The sequence below is a fragment of the Stegostoma tigrinum genome, chromosome 11 (genome assembly GCF_030684315.1).
Source record: "Stegostoma tigrinum isolate sSteTig4 chromosome 11, sSteTig4.hap1, whole genome shotgun sequence".
NCBI lineage: Eukaryota > Metazoa > Chordata > Chondrichthyes > Orectolobiformes > Stegostomatidae > Stegostoma > Stegostoma tigrinum.
The window spans coordinates 4460675-4473933 of NC_081364.1; positions in this window are offsets into that span (position 1 = coordinate 4460675).

Consider the following 13259-nt stretch of genomic DNA (forward strand, 5'->3'; position numbering starts at 1 on the left):
ACACCAACCGTGAGTTTCTCTCGTCCCCACAGAACCTCCTATCTGTCCCCCTAACTATGGAGTCCCCAGTGACTAATGCTCTGCTCCTCGTCCCCCTTCCCTTCTGAGCAGCAGGGACAGATTCTGTGCCAGAGACCTGTGCCCCACTGCTTTCCCCTGGTAAGTCGTCGCCCCCAACAGTATCCAAAACAATATACTTAATGTTGAGGGGAATGGCCACAGGGGATCCCTGCACTGCCTGCCGGTTCCCTTTCTTTCCCCTGACCATAACCCATCTGCCTTTTTCCTGTACTTGAGGAGTGACTACCTCCCTGTAACTCCTCTCAATAACCCCCTCTGCCTTCCGAATGATCCGAAGTTCATCCAGCTCCAGCTCCAGTTCCCTAACGTGGTTTTCAAGGAGCTGGAGTTGGGTGCACTTCCCGCAGATGTAGCCAGCAGGGACACTAGTGGTGACCCTTACCTCCCACATTCTGCAGGAGGAACATTCAACTGCCCTGACCTCCGTTCCCATTATTCTAAATTCCCAAGAATAAAAAATAAACTTGTTACCTTACCAATCAGGCACACAGAACCTTTTTTTCTCGGTTAGAGGAGGATGTGTGGGAGACACTACCCGGGTAGTGTTTCGGGTAACGCAACCACATAAATATATTACCTCACTCACTCACCAGTCCCGTGTCGGCTCCTGCTCACCGTCTGCTCAGCCTATTCATGAGGTAAGCTTTTTAACGATTGAAAAAGTCACTCACCGGCTTCCCGACAGGCTCCTGCTCCAAGCTCACGCTCGCGCTGCTGCTGCAACCAGAAATGGAAGGCACCGGCACTCGAGGTAAGCTTTTTAATGATTCAATTGATAGGGTAAATGTGAAAAACCTTCAGAAAGTACATTGATGAGCACCCAAAATGCAGGGGGAGGCGATGGCCTGGTGGTATTGTCACTAGCGTGCTACTCCAAAGACCCAGATAATATTCTGGGGACCCCGGTCCAAATCCTACCACGGCAGATGGTGGAATTTGAATTCAATAAAAATCTGGAATTAATTGTCTAATGATGACCATGGATCCATTGTCGATTGGCAGGAAAAAGGCACCTGGTTCGCTGATGTTCTTCATGCCATCCTTATCTGGACCCACTGGCTATGTGCCCGTTGGGCCATCAGGGAGAGGTAATAAATACTGCCTAGCCATTATCCCCCTCATCCTATGGATGAATAAATTACATGAATCCCCATTTGAGTATCACCATGTGGTGGTGTCCAGATAGGTTAATTTAAAAATAATAATCCATGTAATGGAAAGATTTGCAGTGAGGTGGGGTTTGGAGTTCATTGCAGTAATCTTTCAAAGGGCTGGCATGGTCATGATGGGTCTGATGGCTTTAATCAATGCAGGAAGGCTAAGTCTGAGCTGGGGCCAACATGGCAACTGGATTAAACAACCCTGAGACGTGCGATAGAAGGAAAGGGCCTCTGAGATTGATGTGGGGCCTGAACTGGAATTAGCGGCCTTCCCATCCACCCATATCTATCTGTTCATCTGCATCAGCAGTTATCCTTCTAATCTTTAGTCTTTCTGGGTGAGAGACTGCCCAGTTCTTTATAAAAGATTTAATGAGCTCTTTATTGACTGCAGTAGCTGAATGAAGGATATTTTTATTTGCAAGTGACTTTGATCTCAAGTTTTGCCCCAGGTCTATTCGTTCTGCACTTATGAAGTTTGGTTTAGTCAGCAAGAGGGGGGTATGGCAGTGAGATTTGGTATGGCAGTGAGATTTGCTCTGGCTGTTCATTGACGTCATAAATGAAAGATTACAATGTTCTGTGCAATTCTGAAGCAGAGGGATCCTACACATAAGATGACCTTATTTACAAAACAGCAAGTTGTACATAGAACAAGCCCCTCATTAATGTGCCATGCTTCACAGAGTATCATGGAAAAATGGAAATTCTGTAAATGAAGGAGGGGATGATTGTGGGGTGGGGGGAGGGAGGGATTTAGCGGGGGAGGGGAGCGTGGTGTGATAGGAAAATGTACCAAAAAAAGAGTTTCAAAGAACAGAGGGAAACAGCACAAAGTGGTTCCTTATAGAGTGCCTTTCACAATTCCAGAATGTTCCAAAGCATGCTACAACCAACATTCCTGCTAAACTGCATGGCTGCTCAGAGAGTCTGTGCTCACTGATTGGTCTGTGGCCTGCAGAAGCATTGACATCCAGCTCCATAAGCTTCTATTGGAGATGGACTTCAGGGATCCACTCATTGACCTCAAGAATCCACTCATGGACATCAGGGATCTATTCACAGACGTCAAGGAGCTACTCATGGGCCTCAGGGATCTTTACGGGGCAGACAAAATGAAAAGGAACATAGGCTACAGACAATGTGTTAGTTATTGAACTGCAGTTGCTCGTAACATGATGAAACATGAACTGCAGCCAACGTCTACACAGGAAGCTCCCACAAGCACCAATGTTACAAACATCTCATCCCATTGAGGTCAACTGAAGCTAAATAATCTCCGAGGCACGAGGTATACCACTGCTCCACTACTTCTCTTTGAAATAGTGTCACAGGGTCTTTTATACCTGAGGGGACAGAGAGTGTCTTGGTTTGCTCTTTCATCCAACAGATGGGCTAAATGGCCTCATCATGCTCCTATAACCTTTTTGATGAAACATTTGTATCAAAAGGCAGCGTGGTTGGTAACCCAGGCAATAGTTTTGCTTGTTATTAACGCAACCAGTTTGAATATCAGCCAATTAATTTAAACCAGACACTTAGAGACTAATTTTAAATCTGATGGTTTTGACAACATAGGACCAATCCTATTGATAAGTTATCAAGGGTATAAAAAAAGAGGGTATTTGAAAACTGGTGTGAGAGCAATTGTCATCTGATGGAGTTAACAACCAACAGCTCCAAAGAGAAAACCACTGGCTCTCACAGAATTCTCTTAGCTCTCAGAAAACCATTACCGTCTAAAGGTACAGTGGCACTCTTAGATAATATTCGTGACACAAGAATTTGATGGTGAAAGGCGCTCCTGGGTTGAAGAACAGGGGAGAAGACACCAAACATTCCAGAAGGCATAAGAATCAAAAGAACCACGGATGCTGTAAATCAGGGACACAAAGTTACTGGAATAGATCAGCAGGTCAGGCAGCATCTGTGGAGGAGAGAAAAGAGTTAACGTTTCAGATCCAAGATAACAGTGAGGCCGGATGAACACAGCAGGCCAAGCAGCATCTCAGGAGCACAAAAGCTGACGTTTCGGGCATGCTCTCTGATGAAGGGTCCAGGCCCGAAACGTCAGCTTTTGTGCTCCTGAGATGCTGCTTGGCCTGCTGTGTTCATCCAGCCTCACATTTTATTATCTTGGAATCTCCAGCATCTGCAGTTCCCATTATCTCCGATACTATTTTAAGGTTTCAGATCCATTTGGATTCTGAGGAAAGGTTACCGGACCTGAAACGTTAACTCTTTCTTCTCCTCCACAGATTCTGCCAGACCTGCTGAGCTTTTCCAGCAATTCAGTTTTTATTCCAGAAGGCATACTCTGGCTATAATTTCAAGAGACTAAGTTTTAAGTTTTTTTCATTAATTTGGATTATATAAGTGGACTTATCTCTATTGGAACAGGATACCATTAGAATTTTGTTTTATTCGGGAATAGTTAGTAGTTAAGCGGGGAGGGGAATCAATTGGTTTGTTAGTAGTTCTGTTAATTTGTTCACAGTTAGAATTGGGTAAATAAATCATTAGTTGTTGATTATAGAGTGACTGTGAGGAAGTCAATTCATTTTATTGCCCCTTTTTAACAGATTGGGGGTTGAGAGGCAGTTATATCACTTTTCACACTTCCTTTAACAGCTTATGAAGCGAGGTGAGCCTCTCCGGGGGTTTTGGTTTTAGTTATCAAAGAGAGGTTGACTTCTGCTTCATAACAGAATGGGGGCTTGAGTCTGGGATCTGGCCAATTTGTGTACAGGATCTGAACAGACCTTAACAGACTTGGAACAGATTTGAACAGATTTGGGGTACAAAAGATCCCAACAGATTTAAACTGACTTGGGGATTAACATGCTCGATCTTTAAATAAAACTTAGGTGAGAAGTGTGAAATCTGGTTAATTTCAGTTACTTGTGGTTGATTAAATTAAAAGTGGGGGAAATGGCTCTTAATATTGGTAAAGATGTTCTGGGATTTGAGGATGCTTCCCAAATTTGCCAAGAAAGTTTGGAAAGACAGTGGAAGGATATATTTTTAGACTTAGCAAACAGGCTAGATTTGGGTTTAACTAGGGACAAGAGGAAAGCTGAAATTGTAAAGGAGTTAATCAAGCATTTAGCTATACCAGAGAAACAGCAGTGAAGTTAGAAAATATTAAATTGCAAATAAGACAACTGGAGTTAGAGAATGAAAGGGAATTGAAACAGTTTGAATTAACGATTACAAGCGGAGGAAAGATAAAAAGGAAAAGAGAGCTTGAACATTGGAAGTTGCAAATTAAACAGGGAAACAAATTTAAAATGAAGGAAATGAAGGTAGAAGATAAGCTTATTGAGGAGGAGGGTGATGATGAGCAGACCCATTGTAGCCAAAGGCCTGTTGGGGATATATACAAATATGTCAAACCGCTACCAAAAGATGTAGAAGCCTTTTGCATTTCCCCTTGAGAAATTGACCAAACAGATTGACTGGCCAGAGACTATGGGTAATGTTAATTCAGACCATGTTGGTAGGCAGGGCTAGTGAGGTATTTGCAATGCTGTCGGAGGAGATGTCAGGAGAATATGACGGAGTAAAATGGACTATTCTGAGTGCCTATGAATTGGTATCAGAAGCATATAGACAACGGGTCAGAAATAGAAGGAAGGAGCCAGGTCGGACCCACATCTGAAAGAACTAAACAGAGCAACTTCAATAGATGGGTGAGAGCAATAAAGATCAAAAAGATTTATGAGGATTTTAGAGAAAATATTCTGCTGGAGGAGTTTAAAAACTCACTTCCAGAAGTGGTAAGAACTCATGTAGACAAACAGCAAGTTCAAACAGTGAGAACAGCTGCAGAGATGGTGGATGAATATGCGTTAGTGCATAAATCGAAATCTAGCTCCTGACAGCAATTTCATTCCATGAGGGATAGAAAGTGGAAACAAGGGAGATCCTTCAATGAGTAGCAAAAGGTAGATGACACTGGGAACAGTTTACCACATGTGATAAAAGAAATACAAGAGAGTGAAAGAGAAGCGATGGACCTCAGGTGATGTAAGAGAGACACTGGAGCAAAGGATGTGGTAAAAGAGGCTAAACAGTGGGATTATTTAAAATAGTGACGGAAATCCCAAGATTAGTCAAGGAGCTGCAGGAGAGTGCACAGCCTAGTCATGGACTGGATAGTGCCCAAACTCTTCAAAGGCTTCACCTCTGTGGGTAAGGTTTATTCAGGCAGAACAGGGGGTATAGGTAAGGAAGTTAAAATATTGAGAGAAACAGGAGCTGGTCAGTCGCTAATAGTAAGAGATGAAAGTAATTGCACTCCTTCTGAAACGTTACCCGAAACTGTGATAATCTGTGAAATAAATGGGGAGAGATTTAGCATTCCCCTGTGTAAGAATTGGAAAGACCAAGCGAGACTGGGAAAGTGACAGTGGGAATGATTGGAAATGTGCATTCCAGGAATACAATTTTTCTTGGAAATGATATAGCTGGTCAAAGGTGGCAGTCATGCCCATTGTGATGCAGAAGCCAAGCGATAACTAGGGAACTGAAGATTTAAAAGAAAAAAAAAACAGGTTGTGGAGGAGTTGTTTGCTTGCTTTACCTGTTATGGACTATGCAGGGAGATTCAAATCAGACCAAAGGTCCAATTTTGCTTCCAAACTATTTACCAAGGTCATGGATAATTTAGGCATCAAATACTTTAAATCAAGTGTGTACCCAGGGAGCATTGGAAAGGTGATATCAGATTCTAAAGAGCATGCTGAGCGCTGATTGCTAGGATTACCCAAATGGTTGGGATAAAGGTTTCCCATTTATATTATTTGCAATTCGAAATGCTCCAAATGAATCAACTCAGCTTACTCCATTTGAACTGATATTTGGACACAAAGTTAGAGGGCCTTTAAAATTAATTAGGGTAAAGTTGACAGGTCTGAAGTCAGAGATCTCATAGCTGGATTATGTATATGAAGTGAGAGAAAGATTAAACAGAGTAGGTGAATTAGGTAGACAACTTTTGAAGGTGGCACAGCGTGTAATGAAGAAAAAAGCAGATAAGAAATCTAAAATTTGTACGTTTGCCCAAGGGGGTAAAGTCTTGGTGCTGTTACCAGTGGTAGGAGATCCTTTCAAAGAAAGGTTTAGTGGTCCTTATCAGCCTGAGGAGAAGTTAAGTGAGGTGAATTATCTGGTAAAGATGCCAGATAAAACAAAAATGTATCAGGTATGGCATGTGACCATACTGAAATCTTACTATGACAGGGCAAGAGAACCAGAGAAACAGATATAATTACTGCCACTCAGTAAGGAATCAAATCCAGACGATGTGGACTTTCATGTGCCTCAGAATAAATTAAGTAATGAGGAAGCCCTTAAAGAATGGGAGAGGGAAGTAAACTGTGCCAGGAACTGAGAACTGAACTGCAAGGCTTGTTACAGCTCGATGAGAGCATATCTTAAAATAGAATGGGGAGGACTAATACTATAATGCATGAGTTGGACATAGGGAATGCTGTTCCAATAAAACAAACACCCCTACAGGCAGAATCCTCTCAAAGCAGCACAGGTACAGAAGGAAGTGAAAGTGTTGCTCCAAGAAGATGTCACTGAGCAGAGTCAAAGTGAGTGGAGCGTACCGTTCATGCTGGTTCCCAAACCTGTTGGTACTCAATGATTCTGCACAGACCATTGGAAGGCAAATGTTGTGACTAAATCAGATTCATACCCAATTCCAAGGCTAGAGGACTGCATGGAAAATGTTGGACAAGCCACTTACGAAAGAAGTTTCTGCATTTGTAACTCCAAATGGGTCAGTATCAATTTAAAGTAATGCCCTTTGGAATGAAGAATGAAAAATGCACCAACCACATTTCAAAGACGAATGAACAGAGTTGTGGCAAGGTTGACTAATTGCGCCGTCTATGTAGATGACTTGGTGATCCTCAGCCATTCATAGAAAAATCACATTTGGCAGAGCTCTTTGAGAGACCAAGGGAGGTAAATTTGGCTATAAATTTGGCAAAGACAGAATTAGCGAAGGCGGAAGTGAAGTGCTGAGGACACACATTAGACAGGGAAGGGTGACACCAAGGAAGGTGAGGATGAAGGGCATTGAAGAATTTCCATGACCATCCTTGAAGAGGGATGTGTTACAATTTATGGGATTGAGCAAATTGTACCTGAGGTTTGTAACAAACTTTAGAAGAGTGGTTGCACAGTTGACAGATTTGCTGAAGAAGAACACAAAATTTTGATGGGCAGAAGAAAGCTGGAGGGCATTGGGGAATTGAAAAGCAGTGTTAACCATCGCTCCCCATTTTAGCCATGCCAAATTTCTTAAAACCCTTTAAAAACACTTTCAATGCAAGTGATGTAGGGGTTGGAGCTGTGTTGTTACAGGAGGATGTAGGGGTTGGAGCTGTGTTGTTACAGGAGGATGTCTGTATTGGATCTGTGTGGTTTCAGGAGGATGTAGGGGTTGGAACTGTGTTGTAACAGGAGGATGTAGGGGTTGGAGCTGTGTTGTTACAGGAGGCTGTACGGGTTGGAGCTGTGCTGTTACAGGGGGTTGTAGGGGTTGGAGCTGTGTTGTTACAGGAGGATGTAGGGGTTGGAGCTGTGTTGTTACAGGGGGTTGTAGGGGTTGGAGCTGTGCTGTTACAGGAGGATGTAGGTGTTGGAGCTGTGCTGTTACAGGGGGTTGTAGGTGTTGGAGCTGTGCTGTTACAGGAGGATGTCTGTTTTGGAGCTGTGTTGTTACAGGAGTCTGGAGGCGTTGGAGCTGTGTTGTTACAGGAGGGTATAGGGGTTGGAGCTGTGTTGTTCCAGGAGGATGTAGGGGTTGGAGCTGTGTTGTTACAGAGGGATGTAGGGGTTGGAGATGTGCCGTAACAGGGGGATGGAGGTGTTAGAACTGTATTGTCACAGGAGGATGGAGGTGTTGGAGCTGTGTTGTTACAGGAGGATGTAGGTGTTGGAGCTGTGTTGTTACAGGAGGATGTCGGGATTGGACCTGTGTTGTTACAGGAGGGTGTAGGGGTTGGAGCTGTGTTGTTACAGGGGGATGTAGGGGTTGGAGCTGTGTTGTTTCAGGAGGATGTAGGTGATGGAGCTGTGTTGTTACAGGAGGATGTAGGTGTTGGAGCTGTGTTGTTACAGGAGGATGTAGGGATTGCAGCTGTGCTGTTACAGGAGGGTGTTGGGGTTGGAGTTTTGTTGCTACAAGAAGCTTGTAGGTGTTGGAACTGCGCTGTTACAGGAGGCTGTACGGGTTGGAGCTGTGCTGTTACAGGAGAATGTCTGTGTTGGAGCTGTGTTGTTTCAGGAGGATGTCGGTGTTGGAGCTGTGTTGTTACAGGAGGATGTAGGGGTTGGAGCTGTGTTGTTTCAGGAGGATGTCGGTGTTGGAGCTGTGCTGTTACAGGAGAATGTCTGTGTTGGAACTGTGTTGTTTCAGGAGGATGTCGGTGTTGGAGCTGTGTTGTGACAGGAGAATGTCTGTGTTGGAGCTGTGTTGTTACAGGAGGATGTCGGTGTTGGAGCTGTGCTGTTACAGGAGGCTGTACGGGTTGGAGCTGTGCTGTTACAGGAGGATGTCTGTATTGGAGCTATGTGTTTTCAGGAGGATGTAGGGGTTGGAACTGTGTTGTAACAGGAGGATGTGGGAGTTGGAGCTGTGTTGTTCCAGGAGGGTGTAGGGGTTGGAGCTGTGTTGTTCCAGGAGGGTGTAGGGGTTGGAGCTGTGTTGTTCCAGGAGGGTGTAGGGGTTGGAGCTGCGTTGTTACAGGAGGATTGAGGTGATGGAGCTCTGTTATTACAGAGGGATGTAGGTGCCGAAACTGTGTTTTTACAGGAGGATGTAGAGGTTGGAGCTGTGTTGTTACAGGAGGATGTCGGGTTTGGAGCTGTGTTGTTACAGGAGGATGTAGGGGTTGGAGCTGTGTTGTTACAGGAGGATGTAGGGATTGGAGCTGTGTTGTTCCAGGAGGATGTAGGGGTTGGAACTGTGTTGTAACAGGAGGATGTCTGGTTTGGAGCTGTGTTGTTACAGGACGATTTAGGACTTGGAGCTGTGTTGTTACAGGAGGATGTAGGTGTTTGAGCTGTTTTGTTACTGGAGGATGTAGGGTTGGAACTGTGTTGTTACAGGAGGATGTAGGGTTGGAACTGTGTTGTTACAGGAGGATGTAGGGGTTGGAGCTGTGTTGTTACAGGAGGATGGAGGTGATGGAGCTCTGTTGTTACAGAGGGATGTTGGGCTTGGAGCTGTGCTGTTACAGGAGGATGTAGGAGTTGGAGCTCTGTTGTTACAGGAGGATGTAGGTGTTTGAGCTGTGTTGTTACAGGACGATGTAGGGTTGGAACTGTGTTGTTACAGGAGGATGTAGGAGTTGAAGCTGTGTTGTTACAGGAGGATGTCGGTGTTGGAGCTGTGCTGTTACAGGAGGATGTAGGGGTTGGAGCTGTGTTGTGACAGGAGGGTGTAGGTGTTGGAGCTGTGCTGTTACAGACGGATGTTGGTGTTGGAGTTGCGTTCTTACAGGAGGATGTAGAGTTTGGAGCTGTTTTGTTACTGGAAGATAACTGTGAAATTCATAGGTCAGTCAGTAATTTTTCAAAAAAACCCCTCAATATTCAGCAGAAAAATGTCATTCAAAAATTGAATAGGAGTTATTGAGTTTGAACATGGCCCTGCAACATTCTAATATCTACACTGCAAACAAAGCCTCAGAAACTGTTGTGTACACTGATCACAAACCTTTGACATTTTTCTATCATTTTATAGATGAGAACACCAGACGATTTCATTGGAGTCTCATTTTGCAAGCTTTTAATTTACAGATTGTAGATGTTGTGGGTTGTGAATATGTTATTTCAGATGCACAATTACAGCTTTAAAAGGAAAATGTGTATATAAGATAGACACGGTATTATTCAATGCTAAGTATCTGTGCATAGAATTTGGAAAAAATGTGTAACTCTAGTTTCATAACCTTATTGATCTCGTAATAGTGGCTTTAAGAGTTAGAAAAAAGAAGAAATCATCTTTTCATCAAGAAGATGTATTTTTTTTATTCAGGTGGTGATGTTGTGAAGTTCAGTAGAGTACTTCTGGATTTGAAGGCTGAGGGGTAAATTGTGTGGTCCCTTTAAAGGATGGATTGTTTTTTCTATGGTGATTTTTAAAAAATGTCTGTGAGCAGCACCAGACCCAGTGATTTCCTAAAATTGAAACATTTGTAACAAAATGCTGCATGGTTAGTAATCTTGGCAGGAGTCTTGTTTGATATTAAGGAAACCAGTTTGAATATCAACCAATTAATATAAACCAGACACTTAGAGACTAAAAGAATTGCATTTAAATCTGCTAGTTTTGACAACCTAGGCGCAACCCAATTGTCAGAAACTGATAGGTCGTCAAGGGTATAAAAGAAGATGGTATTCAAAAGTTGGTGTGAGAAGAACTGCCATTGTTTAGAGTTAACAACCATCAACTCTAAAGAGAAAATCACTGGCTGTCACAGAATTCTCTAAGCTCAGAGTTACCATCATTTAACTAAAGGCACAGTGGAACTCTTAGCTAATATTCCTGATGCAGGAATTTGATGGAGAAAGGCATTCCTGACTGAAGATCTGCGGAGAACACACTAAACATTTTGGAAGGTGTAGCCTGGTTGCAATTTTGAGAGACTAAGTTTTAAGTTTTTTTAAAATTCATTTGTATTATGGAAGTGGATTTGCATCTGTTGGAACAGCATATCATTAGAATTTTGTTTTATTCAGGAATGCTTATTAATTAAAGGCAAATTCGTTTGGGTTGTCAGTAGTTCTGTTGATTTGTTAGCTGTTAGAATTAGATAAATAAATTGTTAGTTGTTGATTATAGAGTGACTGTGAGGAGTTCATGGCATTCAACCTCCCCCTTATAACAGATTGGGGGGTGAGAACAAGTTATACCACTTTTCACACTTCCTTTAACAGATTATGAAGTGAGGTGAGCCTCTCTGGGGTTTTGGTTTTAGTTATCAGAGGGGTGGGGGTCAACCTCTATTTCATAATAGTTTCTAGGCTGAATGTTTAAGGATAGTTGCAATGCAGTTTAAAGAAGATTACCTGTGTCACCATCGGAAATCCCACAATGTGGTTGTGAATCAGGGTCTCTACATCGATCAGATTCTGCCTTTGACAAACATTTTATGATAAGATCTGATGGAAGGTGATGGGATTCTCTCGGTGTTCTCGCTCCAAGTCCTTCCTGAGCCACCACTGTGAATTTTAGATTAGTTTGGGGGTCATTCATCTCACTGCTGTCGGCAAGATGTTGCTTTGTTTTCCTCAGTAGGGACAGTGGCCACAAAATGACTCACAGGATGTGCTCGAGAGATAAGAGTCAGCCTAAATGCAAACCTTTATATTATTAATCACTCCATTGCAGCCCCTTGAGTATTGGATGGAATGCAAACCAAAGATCTCATCACATGCACAGCTTCACAATAAAATTGAATGGCCGTGGACTTAAAGTGAACTGTGACCATGAGCTGATTTATTTCAGATCTGTGGGTATCATCAGACAAAGCTCAGAGGGTCCAGGAACTGTACCTTCACAGCCAGCTCTGTTCCAAGCTGTGCCACGATGGAGTGAATGAATTACTGAGCTGTTGCCAGGCAGGAAATGTCCCTGGGGATGTAGGTGGCTTGTTGTGAGCTACCTTCATCTGAATAAATTATTTATACCAAAAAAAACATGTACTTTTAATTGATTTCAAATTGGGTTCACACACACGTCCAGCCCCAGAAGTGGTCTGTGGAGCTGCTTAATTCAAATGGAATTCTTCCAATTGATTTGAAAAGGCAATTATTGGCTGGTCCATTAGACACAAACAGGACACCATGTGACATGAACAAGCTGGGCTGTTTTCAACAAGGGCTTTTGGGACAGTGACATTCTTATGAATGATGTAGACACACTGTGTGTACGTTTGTTCAATTGACATTCATTGTGTTATCTTTTCAGAGAAGCTGATATCAGCAGACACATTCCCAGCAACAAACTCAACACTAACGGTTACTTCGTCTAGAAATCCTGCAATCCCTTTGGTTAGATTCCAGCCTGTAACTCACTGCTGGCATTTTGTTAGTCTGTGTATAAACTACTCCAAACCTCTTGATTAGATTCCAGTCTAGACCTCAGTCCCAGTATCTGTTACACTGTTTATAAACTACACCAAACCACTTGGATTCCAGTCTGTAATTTACACCTGGGTATCTGTTCTTCGGTATATATAAGCCACCCTGAACCCCTTGATGGTCTTCCAGTCTGTTAGCCACTCCCATGTATCTGTTATTCTACATATCATCCATCCCGCACCCTTGCACTAAATCCCAATCCGGAACTCACTCCCAGGTATCTGTCTCTCTGTATATAAACCACCAGGAACCCCTTGATCAGATTCCAGTCTGTAACACACTGCTGGATGTCTGATATTCTTAATATATATCACGCAAACCCCTCAATTTGATTCCAGTCTGTAATTTCTAGTTCAAAAAAGATTTACTGGACTGTTTTGGTACTGCAGGGTTTGAGTTATAAGGAGAGGCTGCATAGATTGAGAATTCTCTCCCTGGTGTGTAGGAGGTTGAGGGGTGACCATATAGAGTTTAATAAAATGATGGAGGGCAGAGATAAGGTGAATAGCAAAGGTACTTTCCCTGGCATCGGAGAGAGGGGGCATATTTTAAAGTGAGAGGACGAAGATTTAAAAGGGACCTGAGGGGCAACTTTTTCACACTGTGTGTGGAATGAACTTCAAGAGGAGGTGGTAGATGCAGCTTCAGTTACAACATTCAAAAGACATTGGGACAGGTACATGAATAGCGAGGTTTAGAGGGATAATAAAGTGTGGAGCTGGATGAACACGGCAGGCCGAGCAGCATCTCAGGAGCACAAAAGCTGACGTTTCGGGCCTTGACCCTTCATCAGAGAGGGGGATGGGGAGAGGGTTCTGGAATAAATAGGGAGAGAGGGGGAGACGGACC